The sequence below is a fragment of the Ambystoma mexicanum genome, chromosome 3p (genome assembly GCF_040938575.1).
Source record: "Ambystoma mexicanum isolate Mex_15411 chromosome 3p, UKY_AmexF1_1, whole genome shotgun sequence".
Classification (NCBI taxonomy): domain Eukaryota; kingdom Metazoa; phylum Chordata; class Amphibia; order Caudata; family Ambystomatidae; genus Ambystoma; species Ambystoma mexicanum.
The window spans coordinates 992,151,623-992,167,998 of NC_090925.1; the positions used below are offsets into that span (position 1 = coordinate 992,151,623).

The following is a 16,376-nucleotide window of genomic DNA, read 5'->3' on the forward strand; positions in this document are numbered from 1 at the left end:
TCCAGGAGTCGGTCTCGCCACTCCTCCGCCTCTTCGAGGCATTCCCGGAAGTGCCGGCATAGGTCGCCTTCCCCGTCCTCTTCCGAGGACTCCGCCCGTCGGCGGGTCGCTTATCCCTCCATGCAAGCGACATCGGAGGAATGGGCTTCCTTCGGGAAGCAGATGCTGGCGATTCTTGAATCGCAGGGCACCGGTCCGTCCGCGCCTCCGAGTGGGGTCGGTCAGCACCGGTCGAGAGACACCGCCCGTACGCCTTCGGGCTCGGGTGGTCGGCACGGCTCGCGGGAGATGTCCCGCTCGGACAAGGGTAGCCGTTCTCGCCATGCCCGTTCCAGGTCCCGGTCCCCGACGCGCTCGAGACCGCGTGATCCTGTGCCGTCTTCGAAGAAGACGTCGACGCCTGTGGCGCCGAGGTCGTTGACGATTTCTCTTGAGGCTCCGCCTCCGAGGGGGTCGTCGGCGCCTAGGTCGTCGAGAGACACGCTCGGAGCTCCGGCTTCGAGGGCTGTGTCGACGCCGCCGATGCTGGCGGCGCTGCAGCTGACGTCGACGCTGATTCGCTCGACGTCGAATCCTTTTCTGTCGACGCCGGCGCTGACTCGTTCGGCGCCCTCGACGCCTTTCGAGGCGGTGGTGTCGGAGGGGCCCCGTGGCACGGGTTTTGCCCCTAGAAAGGCTCTGGCTAAGGCCAGACACTGCTTTGGTCCCCAGAGGTCTTCCTCTCCCCGCCTGGAGTACATTTCAGAAGGTGATGAAGGCTCTGATGGCGGCTTGGTTACGGTTACGGATGAACTTATCTCGGGCCATAGTCAGTTTGATGACCTGCGGCAGTTGCTGCATGATGCCAGTGCACTGGACACCTCTCCGGAGGTGGAGTTTTGTAGGCCGGAGCCTGGCACTCATGCCGATTCTTCATATCGGCGCCGTATGTCTCGGGTCACCGAGCACTTGGGTTGGTCGGCTCCCCCAGGGGAGTTCGTTCAGGATGATGTCACGGACATCCTTGATCTCGGTCCCCCCACAGAAACGGTTTTGCCTTTTCATATGGCTCTGCAGGGAAGGGTGGCGGCGGCTTGGACTGCTCCGGAGAGTCTCCCGGCAGTGGGCAAGTCTTTGTCGCGAAAATACCGTCCAGCCAGTAGCGACCCCTGCTACTTGTCTAGGCACCCCACCCCGGAGAGTTTGGTGGTGCAGGCGGCTACGCCCCCGGCAAAGCAGGCATCGGATCCTACCATCCCTCCGGATAGGGACGACAAACGTTTTGACGGCTGGGCAAAGAAAGTGTTTTTTTTCAAGGGGTATGGCGCTTCAGGCGGCCAACTCCATATGTGCCTTGTCTCGTTTCACACACTCTGTGGAACTGTGTTGCATTAGCGGCTGAACATATTCCCGAAGTGGACAAACGGGATGGTTTCCTTGCTATGATTCAGGATGGCAAGGATGCCATGTGTGAGGCCGTTCAGTCGGGTTTGGACTTGGCGGATTGTGTCAGCCGGTCCATGGCGGCGAGCACCGTAATGCGCAGGTTTGCGTGGTTGCGGAAGTCTGGGTTTGCTCCTGATGTGCAGTCCCGGCTCCTCAACATGCCCTTTGACGGTGAACACCATTTTGGCAGCAAGGCTGACGAGAGCCTTGAGAGGTTGCAGACCTCCAAAGCTGCAGCAAAGTCGTTGGGCGCTGCAGTTCGCCAACCTCCGCCTTTTCGTCCTAGTGGACAGCAATGGAGGGGAGGTTCCTTTCACTATTACTCGTCCTTCAGTAAAGCGAGGGGAGCTAGCAGTCAAAGAGGCCATCGTAAGAGTTCCAGAGGTGGAAACATAGGTACTCGAGGTGCCAAGGCCGCTCGGGCAGTTGCCTCTTTGCCCCCAGGCAACGCCGCAGCGCTACCACTCAGTCATGAGGCCAGGTCCCATGCACAAATGCACAAAGCAAAAACAAAGAGGTGATGGCTGGAACGTTTAGAATGAATCCTAACCACTGGCATTGCTCTGGGCAACCCTCTAGACCACCGTTCCTCGCCTGCCAAGCCATTACAGAAGGGGAAAGACCATATGCAAATCAGGCTTGGCCCCACCCCAAAAATGGGCAGTCCAGCCCGAACTGCTAGGCCACATCCCTTCTGCACGAGACCACAAGCATCCCCAAACATGTTTCGCCCTTGTTGGGGCTCATCAGTGAGGAGTAGCTTGGGTCTCTAGGCCCAGTAGGCACGGGACCCACGTCTGGGCATACCCCTCCCACGCGGGGTGACAAAGCAAAAACAAAGAGGTGATGGCGGGAAGGTTTAAAATGAATCTTAACCACTGGCATTGCTCTGGGCAACCCTCCAGACCACTGTTCTTCACCTGCCAAGCCATTACAGAAGGGGAAAGACCATATGCAAATCAGGCTTGGTCCCACTCCAAAAAGGGGCAGTCCAGCCCGAACTGCTAGGCCACATCCCTTCTGCACGAGACCACAAGCATCCCCAAACATGTTGTACGTTTTCTGACATGCACCTTAAATGCAGTATCTAATAGTGCTTCGCTCCTGAGCTTCCAGCTGGGTATAGGAGGTCTCGGGGCGGCTATCATCCATTTGAGTGAGAGTGGGGCATGGTCAGAAAGGACTCTAGGTAAATAAATATTTTGCTTCTGCAAACTGCAATATGCTCCATAGATATGAACAGATAGTCTAATCTAGTATATACTCTGTGCGGGGTTGAATAGGGAGAGTAGTCCCTATCTTCTTTATGAAAGGTCCTCCATGTGTCCGCGAATTGAAATTGAGAACGGAGCGAATTCAGGACTTTAGCCGGAGGGGCCGGCCTCTTAAACCTGTGGTCAGATCTGTCTATTGTGGGGTTCAGGATGCAATTAAAATCACAGCCCCAAACCATGGCTCCATTCCCATATGGACCGGTCAGATAGCACAGCGAGTAGAGCGCTCGCTTAGACATCTGTGCAGAGTCTGTGCAGAGTCTGGTAACGCAGGTTTGAAACTCAGCCTTTCATCCTTCCGAGGTCGATAAATGAGCACCACACACCGTGGAAAATTACCAGCACTCAGATACCTGAGGGTTCATAGCCCTATATAAATGCACAAACAAATAAACAAGACCTAGCCTTGTATACAGTGACTTAAAGAAAATTGTGGCATCGTGATTAGGAGCATAAGTGTTGACTATGTGCACGTCCCTATTTTCAAGCAAACCATGTATGTATAATGACCACTCTCCCCTCGTCATCAGTTTTAGTGTGCAAAATTCTGAAGGGGATTGAAGAGGCTATCCACGTGAGGACCCCCCCGTGCGTACACTGAATAATTCGAGCCCACTACTAACCCATTTTTCAGCCAATTTCTTGTGTTTCTGATCATTCATATGGGTCTCTTGCAGCAGGGCAATGCCCACCTTATGTCATCTTAGGTATGTGATCACTTGGTGTCTTTTAACGTAATTGTTCATACCCCGGATGTTCCAGGTGCTTATCGTTATGTCTCCAACCATTGTACACATGACTTCTCAAATTCGATAAGAGCCCTAGCCCAATTTGGCCTATTGGTTTCATCCGAAAGTGGACTACATATGTAGCTGACAGGCTCCCCCCACACCTCCTCCGACTCATTATTAAACACCTCCCCCTACCCCCTCCCCCTCCCCAAAACCAGTAACCCAACTTCCCTTAATTAAACTGTCCAGCGATGCAGCGCATGCTTAGACTTTTCCCGCTTCCGCTCCTCGAAATCCCACCAATTGGAAGGGCTCTTGGTACCCAATGGGTGGGTACTATACGATACCATCAAAAAGGAGTGTAGGGTAGCAGAGGAGCCGTCTTGGGTGTCCCCTGCTACAAGCCTTCTGTAGTCTAACCCTGTCGCTCCTGTAATAAACTGCTAGTTAGTGCTGGAGAGTTTATGCGCTTGTTCATTATCTGCACATCCCACTGGCAGGTTTTTCTCACAGGTTCCTTGCCCTCCATAGTCGGCCCCAACAGGGCCATCAAGCTCAATTTGTGTCATTAGGTTTCTATTGCTGGTATCTAAACACTGTCCATCCAGTATTGTGCTTCCACCAGTGTTTCGAAGAAGAAGGCCTTACCATTGTGTAGGATCTTAAGTCTAACAGGGTAAATCAAAATGTATTTAAGACCTGCCTTTTTCAGTCTTTCCTTCGTTGTGATAAATTGTGCCTGTCTTTTCTATGTCTGGAAGGTATAGTCTGGGAACATCGCCAGCTTAGCTGAGGACCTTTTTATGTTGCCCACATTCCTGGAGAAGGTTAAGATCTTCTCTCTATCCTTATAATTATTATAATTGAGGACTTTTGCTATGATAGGCCTGGGTGGAGCCCCTGGAGGAGGTCTTCATATGAGGGAGCTGTGTGCGCGTTCTATGGTGAATTCCTGTGTTAGATTGCGAGGGCCCAACTCCGACAGTAGTAGATTCTCAATGTAATTGGTGGGGTCCGACCCCTCCATCGCCTCTGGCAGGCCGACAATCCTGATTTTATTATGTCTCGCTCTGCCTTCAGCATCTTCGGCTCTTTCCTCCATTAATTTTACTTTCTGCTGTAAAATATTCCCTTCCTTGGACATTTGCACTCTGTGGTGTTTTCCTGTACCTGAGTTTCTAATATGCTTATGTGTTCTGCTAGGCCACGTGCGTCGTGTCTCAGTAGGCAGACTTCGAGGGGATTGGGTCCTCCGATGTATTCCATATCTGACAGTAATCAACACAGCTGTGCTGCTTCGGAAAATCTTTCGGCATCTGCATCCTGCGTCGATGACGTCGATACGCTGTCCTTGAGGGTCTCCGTCGAGCCGACGTCACCAGATGTTATAAGTAGGATGCACAACGCCGTAGCGTCAGTTACCTTTTTTCTGCAAACGTGTTCGTTTCGGAGATCTCTGCGCGCCTCGACTCTTCTGAGTTCTGTTCTTTCGGTTCCTCGAACCTGTTTGTTTGTGAAATCCATGATGTCTTCGTCGTCTTCTACCCTGCGGTTGGGTTTTAAGAAGTGTCAGGACTGCGGGTCCAAGTTGTCGTTGATGGATTTGCACGTCGCTTGCCTCTGGTGCCTCGGTGAGGACCACGACGCGGATGACTGTGTAGACTGCCAGTCGCTTACTTCGAAGGCCTTGCGGGAGCATAAGAAGCTTTCTGTAGGTAAGGTGGGCAAGCCCCAGAAGTTGAAATCCACCTACCTTTCGACTGACAATTCGAGGGGCGACTCTCCGCATCGTCGGCGTAAGACCAGTTGGTCTCGGTCCAGGAGTAGGTCCCGCCATTCCTCTGCCTTTTCGTGGCACTCATGGAAGCGCCGTCACCGGTCGCCTTCCCCGTCCTCGTCCAAGGACTCCGCTCGTCGCCGGGTTGCTTCTCCCAACAAGCATTCCACTCCTGCCGAATGGGATTAATTTCGGCAGGAGATGATGGCGATTTTTCATTCGCAGGGCTCCGTTCCATCCGCGCCGTCGAAAGACGCCGGCCGTGACCGTGCTAGAGACACCACTCGCACACCTTCGGGCTCGAGCGGTCGTCGCGATCACTGGGCGCCTTCGAGGTCCCGGTCGGACAAGGATGGTCGCTCTGGACAAGCCCGTTCCAGGTCCCGGTCCTCGACGCCCTCGATACAGTCAGAGTCTGTGAGGTCTTCGAAGATGACATAGACGCCTTCGGCGCCGAGTTTGTCGAGGGACTCTCTCGAGGCTCCGCCTCCGAGGAAGCCGTCGATGCCCTTGACGCCTTTCGAGGCTGTTTTGTCGGAGGTACCCCGTGGCACGGTGGAACCCCCTAGAAAGGCTCTGGCCAAGGCTAATAATGTCTTTGTCCTTTTTTCTGTGCCCTCATTCCATCCTCTGGATTATATTTCTGAGGTGGATGAAGGGTCTGAGGAAGGGATGGTTCCTGATACGGTACCTGACGAGATTTTGTCTGGTCGTAGCCAGTTTGAAGACCTGCGTCAGTCGTTGCACGACGCCAGTGGTCTATACACCTCTCCGGAGGTGGAGTTCTGTAGGCTTGAGCCTGGCACCCATGCTGAGTCCTCGTATCGCCGCCTTGTGTCGACGGTAACGGAGTACTTGGGTTGGTCTGCGCCACCAGTGGATTTTCTGCAGGATTGATTGATTGTTTATTTATATAGCGCCTATACACAATGACGGATATCCTCGACCAAGGTCCACCAACTGACCTGGTACTGCCATTCCATATGGCGCTGCAAAGAAGGGTGACAGCGGCTTGGACTGCTCCGGAGAGTCTCCCGGCAGTGGGCAAGTCTTTGCCGCGAAAATACCGCCCAGCCAGTAGCGACCCCTGCTACTTGACCACGCACCCCACTCCAGAGAGTTTGGTGGTGCAGGCGGCTACGGCCCCAGCAAAGCAGGCGTCGTACCCTACCATCCCTCCTGATAGGGACGACAAGCGTTCTGGACATGGCAGATTGTGTCAGCCGGTCCATGGCGGCGAGCACCGCAATACGCAGGTTTGCGTGGTTATGGAAGTCTGGGTTTGCTCCTGATGTGCAAGTCCGGCTCCTCAACATGCCCTTTGATGGTGAACATCTTTTTGGCAGCAAAGCTGACAAGAGCCTTGAGAGGTTGCAGACCTCCAAAGCTGCAGCGAAGTCGTTGAGCGCTGCAGTTCGCCAACCTCCCCCTTTTCATCCTAGGGGACAGCAATGGAGGGGAGGTTCTTTTCGTTATTACTCCTCCTTTAGTAAATCGAGAGGAGCTGCAAGTCAAAGGGGCCACCGTAGGAGTACCAGAGGTGGAAAACGGGGTACTCGAGGTGCCAAGGCCGCTCGGGCAGTTGCCTCTTTGCCCTCAGGCACTGCCGCAGCCTCTTCAGCTCAGTCATGAGGCCATGTCCCATGGTTCGCTGGTTGGGGGAAGGCTGGCGCAGCATCTTGTAGAGTGGCGTGCCATTACTTCAGATGTGTGGGTTCTGGAGATCATAACCCACGGCTACTGTCTTCCTTTCCGGCAGAGGCCTCACGATAATCAGCCAGGGAATCTCTCTTTGAAGAGTCCGGTTCCGCTCTTTGCGCAGCAAATGCAATCCCTGCTGGAGAAAGGCGCCATAGAACTGGTGCCTGTAGCGGGGTGGAACAAGGGTTGGTATTCCCCTTATTTTTTGATTTCGAAGAAAGACGGAGGATTGAGACCCATCATGGACTTGCGTGGTTTGAACAAGCTCCTCAGGAAGGACAAGTTCAAGATGGTTACTCTTTCTCAAGTCCTCCAGGCCCTTCAACTTCAGGACTGGTTGGTGTCTCTCGACCTCAAAGACGCTTACTTTCATGTGCCGATCCATCCCAGCACAAGAAGTTCCTGAGGTTTGCGGTTGGCGACTCGCACTTTGTTTCGGGTCCTGCCGTTCGGATTGACCTCCGCCCGAGGGTTTTCACCAAGCTCATGGTGGTGGTGGCAGCGTATCTCAGGAAAGTGGGGATTCACGTCTACCCCTACCTGGACAATTGGTTGATCAGGGCACGCTCTCCTGAGCAAGTCCTGGATCATCTGTCCGTCGCCTGCCACTCCCTTCACAAGCTGGGCTTCTCCCTCAACTTAAAGAAGTCCCACTTGACGCCAACTCAGCGGCTCCAGTACATCGGAGCAGTGCTCGACACATCCCTGCGGCAGTGTTTCCCTCCCCAGGTGAGGGCTCATCACATTCAGCAGATGGTGCACAAGTTTCAACATGCCCATAGTCTCCCGCGTTCGAGTTCTTGAGGTTGCTCGGCCTCATGGCATCCTGCATACTTCTGGTGCCGGAGGCCAGGTTGCAGATGAGATCTCTGCAATGGGCTCCCAAAATACATTGGTCACAGTCCTCCGGCAGGATGTCGGACCCCGTTCAGGTGCCGTCCTCAGTCGCCCAGGACCTTCTGTCGTCGGCTGTCGAAGGCAATCTGATGAGGGAGGCTCCATTTTGGTTGCCCTGGCCGGAGGTGACGATCTTGACGGACGCATCCCTCACGGGATGGGGAGCTCATGCCAACGAGTTGACAGTCAGCGGTCGTTGGTCTCCGTCGGAGTCCAGACTCCATATCAATCTGTTGGAGCTGAGGGCCATCAGGCTAGCCCTGAAGGCTTTTCTGCCGACTGTGCGAGGAAAGAATGTCCTGATTCTGACGGACAACACAGTGGCCATGCACCACCTCAACAAAAAGGGGGGGGGCGGCATGGTCACTTCCTCTGTGCCGGGAGGCGATGCAGCTCTGGTTCTGGGCCATCCAGCAGGAAATTTCGATCCCGGCAGTTCATCTGGCCGGAGACGAAAATGAGACGGCGGACGCTCTGAGCAGGCAGAGCGCGATCTCTCACGAGTGGGAGCTGGCTCAGGAGATTCTCCTGGAGATCTTCGCCCTTTGGGGGACCCTCAAGTGGATTTCTTCGCCTCCAGTGTCAACCGGAAGTGCAAAAGGTTCTGCTCGCGGGAATTGCCTCCAAGAGGAGCCTTAGGAGACGCGTTCGTGGTGGAGTGGTCCTTCCCACTGCTGTACGCGTTTCCTCCAGTCCCCATCATCCCGCAAGTGCTATGGAGGTATTGCTTCCGGCCAGATGGCCGACAACAAAGTCCCTGTACCTTTGCCGTTGGAGAAAGTTCTGCGACTGGTGCAGGGTTAAGAATGTGGATCCTTTTTCATGTGACATTCCTGTGGTTCTGTCTTTTTTGCTTTCATTAGCCCACAACGGCCTGCAATTGGGTACCATTAAAGGTTACCGAGCGGCGCTGTCCATATTTAAGCGCCCGTCTGAGGAGTGTTCTTATTTCAAAATCCCTTTAATTTCTCAGTTTCTGAAAGGGCTCACTAATGTGTTCCCTCTGTCACCTTTCAAGGTGCCCGGTTGGGATTTGAACCTTGTTCTAAAGTTTCTAATCGGGGCTCAATTTGAGCCTTTACATTCTTGTCGTTTGAGACTGTTGACCCTTAAAACTGTATTTTTAGTTGCGGTCACTTCCGCACATAGTGAGTTGCAGGCACTTTCAGTTAAGCCACCCATCACTGTTTCATAAGGACAGGGTTGTCCTTGGAGTTCGTCCTTCCTTTCTTCCGAAAGTGGTGTCGGAATTTCATTTAAGCCAGAAGGTCATTCTTCCGGCATTTTATCCTCCTCCGCATCCTGGTAAGGAAAAGGAGAGGCTCCATAGGTTGGATCCTAGGAGAGCTTTAAGTTTCTACATTTCACGCATGTCCCGGGTCAGGGTGGATGTTCAGCTCTTTATAGGTTACGCTGTTAGGCGTTTGGGACAAGCTGTTACTAAGCAGACTTTGTCTAGATGGATTATCTTGGCAATTTCTGAATGTTACCGCTTGGCGGGTAAGGACCCTCCGGTAGGCTTTCAGGCCCATTCTACTAGGGGTATGGCTGCCTCTACTGCCCTGCAGAGGGGTGTTCCTATTCGTAACATCTGTGAAGCAGCCACTTGGGCTTCGGTCCATACTTTTGTACGACACTACTCCCTAGATTCTATCCATGGGCAGGATCTGGCCTTTGGCAAGGCGGTCCTTTACTCTGCAATTTGTTTGGGCATTCTAAATTTCTATATTCTAAATTCTTTTTCCCTCCTCCATACATTGGTGCTGCTTTGGGAGTCTCTCATAGGTATGGAATACGTCAGAAGACCCAATCCCCTCGAAGAACAAGTTACTCTTACCTGGTAACGTTTCAGTTACTCTCATAGTCTCTCATAGTCGCTCATAGATATGGAATACGTCGGAGGACCCAATTCCCTCGAAGAACAAGTTACTCTTACCTGGTAACGTTCTTTTGATGGGATGGTCCGACGACGTATTCCATATCGCTCCCTCACTACCTGCCCAGCTACAGAATTTCTTATGCGATTGCAGCTTACGTTTCCGCATGGCTTTCTGTGGTCATACTGGCAGAAGATTGGTGCCCTACGTTCTCGGAAAAAACTACAACTGAGGCTACGGGCATCGTGCATCCTACTTATAACATCCGCTGACGTCTGCTCGAGGGAGGCCCTCGAGGACAGCGTATCGACGTCATCGACGCAGGACGCAGACGCCGAAAGATTTTCCGAAGCAGCACAGCTGTGGTGATTGCTGTCATAGATATGGAATACGTCGTCGGACCATCCCATCGAAAGAACGTTACCAGGTAAGAGAGTAACTTGTTCGTCTATCCTCACTTCATAGATTTTGGATTCTAGTGTGGCTTGTAATGCAGCAATGGCATTTAGTATCTGTTGGTTTCCGTGGTCAGCGGCTCCCTTCGGGCCTCTAACTTGTCCTGCTTCTCCATTTTTGTTCATATGCGCCCCCTGGCTCTCTTGGCTTTTTGCTCAGGGTTCCATGGTGGTCTGTTTGCCTTTTGGTTTTGTTGTTTTTGGATGCCATTGGTTCAGTTGGCATCATTTCCCCACCTGCTTATACCCTGTGCGCTCCGGATTCTCCCAACTGCGCAGTGTGCTTAGGTCTTCTTTGCTCGCCTAGCTTAGCTCGTTCTTGCGTCTGAATCACTCTCCGCCTCTTTTTCTTATATTGTCTGGCAGCCAGTGTCTTATCTGTCTTACTCCTGGTGCTGCAGGACCCTGTAATAATCCTTAGTTTCAGCCTTCACGTCCGTAAATCATAGCCTTAAGCTACTCTTTTGCCAGTCTGAGTATATTTTAATTCTCATAGGTGCTATTCCCAGCCAGCTTCAGCCTTGGCCAAGTCCTCCCGTACCCCCCCGGACACCAGAGGACTGTGGCGTGCCTCCCCGCATGTGCAATGTGACTCCGCTCAGCGCGCGGGGCTTAAGTCCGTGGGTTCAAGCTATATTTTACTGTTTTTAAGAGGAGGTAGGTGGCCTCCTTCCGGGCGATGGCGGGCCTGAGTGGAGAAGTATGTTTGCGGTATCTGGTACCAGTCAGCAGTGTGCCCTTATATGTCTCGGTTTGTAAATGTTTATCTTTCCGGCTGATCACGTTCTGCTGTATGTGTACCTGCCCCAGAGTGCAGTACAACCTGGGCCCAGGCAACTTCTACTGCTTATTTCCAGGCAGCTAACCTGCAGATCAGGAGGGTCCCCAGAACCACCTCTTATTTGATAAAGCTATGAATATCCCAGCAGCTCAAATGGAAAGTTAAACTCTCCTGGCAGTATTGAATAGGGCTCCCACAGCGATTTCTCCTACCCTGAGTAAACAGTGTCAACTTATCGAACAGCTCATTTTAAAATTAGCAGTGGCTATTGGTGGTGGTAACTGCTAAAAAGGACAAGATACTGTCCGGTGCTTTGCACTACTGTCTCTCCAGCTCTTCTTGTGGTGCTGTACCTCAACGCTCTGTGTATGTCTTGCGTGAGTCAACGGTGCTAGAGGCCTGCCGGTGTAGCCTCTATCCTTCGGCAGGGGCAGGCTTGCATTCTGCTCCCCCGCTCCTTACAACCGGTGTTGCGCCTGTCACCTCGGACGCTGAATCACCAAATCCTCACTGCTTCTTGGGACCTCCAGGCCCCAGATCCTCCCGACCAGCTCCAGGCGCCGCCAACAGCTCTCCCTCAGTTTGTTTAAGGCGACACCCCAGACTTCACAGGCTGCACAGCTCCTCTTCCCATGCGGACTGGTTCAGGGTGCCACCTCTTGGTCAGGTCCTGCCTCCAAAGTGTATTCGCTTCCCTTCGCTGCTGTTTCTTCACCGAGGCGTATTATCCCCGCCACAGGTCGGGAGACGCGGGACCTCGGCTATGCTGAGTTGCTGCCAAGCGAGCCCAGCTACGTTCTACTGCTGCCCTCCAAGTGCCATGTTCGCCAGGTCAGCTACAGCCACATAATGCTTCAATTGGTGCCGCTAGCGTACAGCTTCAGGCTTCGTTCTGTTCCGGCACCACAGCTTATTACGTAGGTACCGCCGCTTCACTCCACAAAGGCTGCCATTTTCGCATAGTCAAAATTCGGCACTCAACGTTCTATGCCGCTATTCTCACAGTTGGGGTGCTCTCGGGGGCAGATGAACACTCTCTCCGACTGCCGAAGGACTCCCATATTAATTTTCGTTGACGATAGGGCAACTCTGCAACACTTGAGGCTAATACTCTTTCGGATTGACAGGAGCTCTGTGCAGGCACATCTGCTTTACATGGCGGTTGGCCACGCCCCCTATTACTGTACTTTTATGCCAAATTTTTCAGATGGAACAGCCATATTAACAGATAAGCTAAGAAATGCTGAACACTAGAAAATTCATTGGACTGTGTAGGACGATGCATGTTACAACATCCTAAAACAGACCTTGTGTCGTAACCCATTCCTAAAAGTAGTAGACTTTTCAAAAGAATTTGTGTTACAAACTGATGGCTCTCTCACAGGGTTGGGGCAGATTTATCGCAAATATATAGTGGATTAGAACAACCCATCCTATTCACTAGTCGTAAACTCTTCCCATGTGAGAACTACTGTGCTGGAATTAGAGGCCCTTGCCATCAAATGGGCAACTGTCCATCTAAGATGGTACCTTCTCGGGAGAATGTTCACACTTGTCACCGACCACACACCTTCAGTATGGATAAGTCCGTGAAAGGGCTCTAAACCTCGAGTCTTGCAATGGTTCGTAGATCTGCAACCCTACTGTTTCACTGTGGAAGTAAAGAACAGGGGAACGTCTATTTCCTTTCCCGGTTTCCCTGTGAAACAGGTGCGTAGAGGGCATGTGAGACACCATAGGCTGTCTCATCCGCTAGTCCCCGGGGATCTCTCTCAGGTGGCCAGGGCACGGCCATCACCTTTGGATCCAGACCCTAGGGGTGGACCAGTGCGGGAGGATCACGTGGGTGAGAGGTCTTCAGGGAGTGGGCTTGAGGCAGCCGATGGTAAAATGCAGTATTCCCCCCACACCCCTATTTTGTTTATCTAACCCATCCTATTTCTTAGGATTCTCTCAGGTACCAAACCCCTACCTCCCACACCCTCCCAAGTCCCCTTTACACAAACACTGGACAGAGGAAAGGGTGACTGAGAGTAACACTAATTTTCACACATCGTACTGGACATGTCCCGTTAATCGGGGCAGGCGAAATCAGGCACTTGACTTCAAGTGCATACATCTGATGCCAGTTAGCTTTCCACACATGGATAAAAGGCAACACCTAAAGACACACTCTGAGCAAGCAGAGCACGAGTACGAGCAGAACATCTGGGACAAAGGCAAACCTACTGTAGCAGAGCGATGGACCAAGGAACGAGAGCTGCGGGTAGAAAACCCCAAAGTTCCCTACTGGAGGTCATTGCCTCCGACAGGCCGCGAAAGACACACGTAAAAGGCCAGTTCCCACATCAGAAAGCTGCATTGTGTTTCAGGGATGCCATCGACCCTCCCGGGGTGAATGGCAGAGTTGGAGAGGCGAGGCTAAGCCTCTGGTACTAACCTTGACCCGTAAATTGGAAATCGTAAAACCAAGAAAAAATGCACACAGCCTGCGAGTTGGCAAGCGACCTGAGAGAACGGTGTATGTTAAAGTTTGATGTAGCAACATTATATCACTAGTGAATGATGCATGCGTGTGGATGAGACACACAGAAAGGCAGACCTGTGAATGATCTTTGAAGTAAGGACAACTGTGAAATCAGTGATAGTAAGTAACAGAGTGGTCCGGCGAAAGGAAGTAGCCCACTTGAAAGTCTCAGTGAAAGCTACATTGTTTGAAGCGAATGAATGGCAAAAGTGAGTAAACAAAATTGACTTGTAGAGAAGGGGGTGGTGAAAAGTTAAACCGTGAACTTTGAGTAAAAGTGGTCCTGCGGTGGTCTGTAAAGAAAGCCACGCACATTTGAAAGTCTTCGACATCTGAAAGTGGTCCGAGCCCGACAGAGGGAGACCCTAAGTGTAGTAAGCTTGGGGGAATGGAGCCCCCTGCAAGTTTGCGTTTAGCTTTGCTGTGAAAGGTCTGAGTCCGACAGAGGGGGACCTCCATGAACTTTGGTGTGAGAGGTCCAAGGCCGAAAGAAGGGACCTATGTGCACCTTTTGTTGAAACATTATTTGGAAGTCAGTTAGAGACTTTAACTTGGAAGGCCAGACGGGCCTCCGTCCACGTTTTGGAACAGTTTATTCTGTAGAAAACTGAGCCAGAGTGTGTCTTACTCCATGAGGTCTAACGTGGGGAGGAGAGCTGGTTCAACCACATTTATTCTATTGAACACTGATTTTTCCTTTGCATACATTTCTCCTTTATACACTTTTTGTACAAGAGATAGGGCAGGCATTAGGTTTTGTAAGCATAAGCCATTTTGATTTGACAGACTCCACTAGGACTATTTAGTTTTTTTGATGGTCGAGACTACTCCCATCTTAATTATAGGGCTAAGTAGGAGTTTCTCCAGCCCCTGTAACTTCAATAAGTTATCGGTGCCTGGATGCCTACGGGCTTTGGCTCGGTACAAGTAAAATAACAATAACAGTTTTACAAACTGTACCTATTGTGTCCGTGTCATGCTTGTGATCCATGCTTCCCCTACACTTGCACCTCTGTCATTTGGTGTTTGCCCTCTGGGCTAAGTCCCTATCTGTCTGCTATTCATGGCATTCATTCATAATTTTAGGAGCACATTGTATACAGAATCTGAGCATACAGTATTTACAGAACATTCCCTCAACCCCCCGCCCCCTCCCACCTCCCCAAAATAGAAATGGCATTAAGCAGCAAAGCTTCCACATTTTGAAGACATTATTCTGGTTATTCACCCACCAAACCATTCACCTTATTTAGATCTGAATCTCCTAAAGTTTTCAGCATTGTGCCCTTTTCTATTATATGCAAGTCCTTATAACTCGGAAACCATTCATTAGGTGTTGCGTGACCTTCTTGATTACATATGTGGTGAATAGAGTTAGCATTATTTAGACCCATGCTAATACAATCTCATAAACTCTTCTCTAACAAATTTGAAGTTGATGGGAGTTTGTGTCATGAACGGGAGAAATGCGTTGGTAGTGTGCTCTTGATTTGCAAGTGACCTACAGTAAACCTTCTGTGACCCTGGGCCTCCTTACAAATGTGGCGATCTGGAAACAAGGGTGCCGGTAAGCTTAACCGCACCCTTGTTTCCGCAGCACCACACTGAGTCTGCCTACCTGGAGCCGTCGCGTCCGGCAGGCCTAGCCTGCCAGGCGCAGCGTCCCCGGTAGGCAGAGTTGTCACTGAAGCACTGCCACCGTTAGCAATGTTGCCAGTGCTTCCGTCTCCCCGTTCCCATAGAGTCCAATGGGACTCCATGGGAATGGGGAGTTACAAAATCCGGCACCTGACTTCCAGCGCTGCCGGGACTTGTAATGTCCCGGTGCCACTGGGAAGTCAGGCGCTGGATTCAGTGTTACGGGGTTGACGCCAAACCGCTGGTGGCACCGGTGGGTTACCACCAACCTCATAATGAAGCACATGTCTGCTTTTACTGTGATATGTTTATCTCACTCTTCCTATGAACTTTTTTTTTTCAACCCCAGAGATTATGCTACTTTACAGAAACTAGATCAGGATGTGAAAGGAGCAGAAAAATAAGGGGTGAAAGCCATTGATTCTAATAAATGTGTAGGCCCTGTGTGCAATGATTCATGTAGTATATTTTTGTATGATATGCACGAATATATAACTCTCGAAGTCCTCATAACTACTATGCAGTGGAACACGCATTAGTTGGTCCATGGCAACAACCCCTGATGCTGTTCACCCTCCAGGTAGTTATGCATAATTAAAACCAGAAATGCTACAGTTCTCAGCAAGCCTCTCCATCCAAGAATCATGTGTCTCCACTCTCCTGCACAATAATTTTATAAAGTAGTCCGAACAATTGACATGTTAAATGTCTTAAAAATTAATGTGGTTATTACTCACAGAATTGTTTTTTTCTTTCCAGGATTCATTATCTAGCATCCGAAAATGCTGTGTAGGCAATGCATTCTATTTTATGGGGATCAAAGAAAGGAATGTTTTAACAACAATGTAGATTGATGAAGACTTTGAAGCTGTTTGGTAAGGGATGAGTTTGTATCATTAAGACATTTATTGTGTGCGTACGTAAGTTTGCCAGTTCGAGCCCTAGCACGTTTGACCTTTATTTAAATTCTAATGGTTTCTGTTTGTGGCATGATTAACACAAGCAGTGTAAACAAAAAATCAAAGTACATAGTGTAATGCAGTCATGTGTGCCCACTTGTGACAATGCATTTATCTGCTTTTTTTGGACAGCGCGTCCAGAGTATATAACTGAAGAAGAGTCTAGCATTTTACCAATTGAGCATTTAGAGACTGGACATGCATACAATCAAGTGAGAACTATGCATTCCTAGGTATAATGGTTGATGTATAGAATAACCTGCAAATGGGTGCAGGCCACAATTGCATGATAAATCTGAGATGATGCCATTAAGAAGCACTTGAGTAAGCATGA

General features: G+C 50.9%; 1 protein-coding gene across 3 annotated transcripts in view; it reads left to right on the forward strand.

Annotated features, from left to right (window-relative positions):
* NCOA6 (nuclear receptor coactivator 6) overlaps window positions 1–16,376 on the forward strand; it is a 1,612,994-nt gene that overhangs the window by 105,870 nt on the left and 1,490,748 nt on the right. For all 3 annotated transcript variants that reach the window (XM_069652283.1, XM_069652284.1, XM_069652285.1), the window contains exon 2: window positions 15,843–15,958. The gene's annotated coding sequence lies outside the window, so the exon portion shown is untranslated. The remainder of the gene's footprint in view (window positions 1–15,842; window positions 15,959–16,376) is intronic.